General features: G+C 33.6%; 1 non-coding gene across 1 annotated transcript; it reads left to right on the top strand.

The window, feature by feature from the left end:
- Positions 1–283: 283 nt before the first annotated feature.
- On the top strand, positions 284–365 carry TRNAS-AGA. Its single transcript has one exon. It is a non-coding gene; the product is annotated as a tRNA-Ser (tRNA).
- The last annotated feature ends 408 nt before the right edge of the window (positions 366–773 follow it).

Raw genomic sequence — 773 nt, forward strand, 5'->3', positions numbered from 1 at the left:
TAGGATATCACCTGATGGAATTGGATTCAATAAAATAGAAATCATTAATAATACTATTTGAAACTGAAATGCTGGTGATCTGAACCAGTCAAGAAGTTGTTGATGGAGATTAGGGCATTAACATCTAAACAATATCAACAGAAATAGAGAACTAGAAAGTCTGAATCTTTGGCTAAAAAGATATAAATAAAAATGGGCTATTGAATGAGAAATGAGGTGGGACGAGAGAGGCCGAATCATATAAAATACTTAATATCAATAAATTTTAAGTTTAAAAACAATAGTGGTCGTGCCGGAGTGGTTATCGGGCATGACTAGAAATCATGTGGGCTTTGCCCGCGCAGGTTCGAATCCTGCCGACCACGTTTATTCTTGTAAATTACAAAATAAAACAATAAAAAAGCTTTAAAATTTAATATCCATCTTCCTAAGCAAAGGAAGGAAAATATTCTTTAGCTCTGTACATTAATGTTTTCACCACCTGCCGACCCTTTCAATTTTTGGAAAAATATTTTTGTTGTTTATTTATTATAAAATAATAGGTAGACTAATTTAAAAATCAATGTGCAAATTAATTTTTAAATATTTTTTATTTGTTAAAATTGGATGGAATGAACTTTTCTCCTCTTCGCTTGACAAGATGCAACGACCTTCTTCATTGTTGGACTCCCAATGGTGAAGTCGCAAGCAATAACTGAGTCAGAACAGGTGATCTATCTGGATTAAGTCTGGATTGTGGGTTATGAACATCAACGTCGTCATCTCGGTCTGCC

This window comes from Zingiber officinale, chromosome 2B, assembly GCF_018446385.1.
Source record: "Zingiber officinale cultivar Zhangliang chromosome 2B, Zo_v1.1, whole genome shotgun sequence".
Lineage (NCBI taxonomy): Eukaryota > Viridiplantae > Streptophyta > Magnoliopsida > Zingiberales > Zingiberaceae > Zingiber > Zingiber officinale.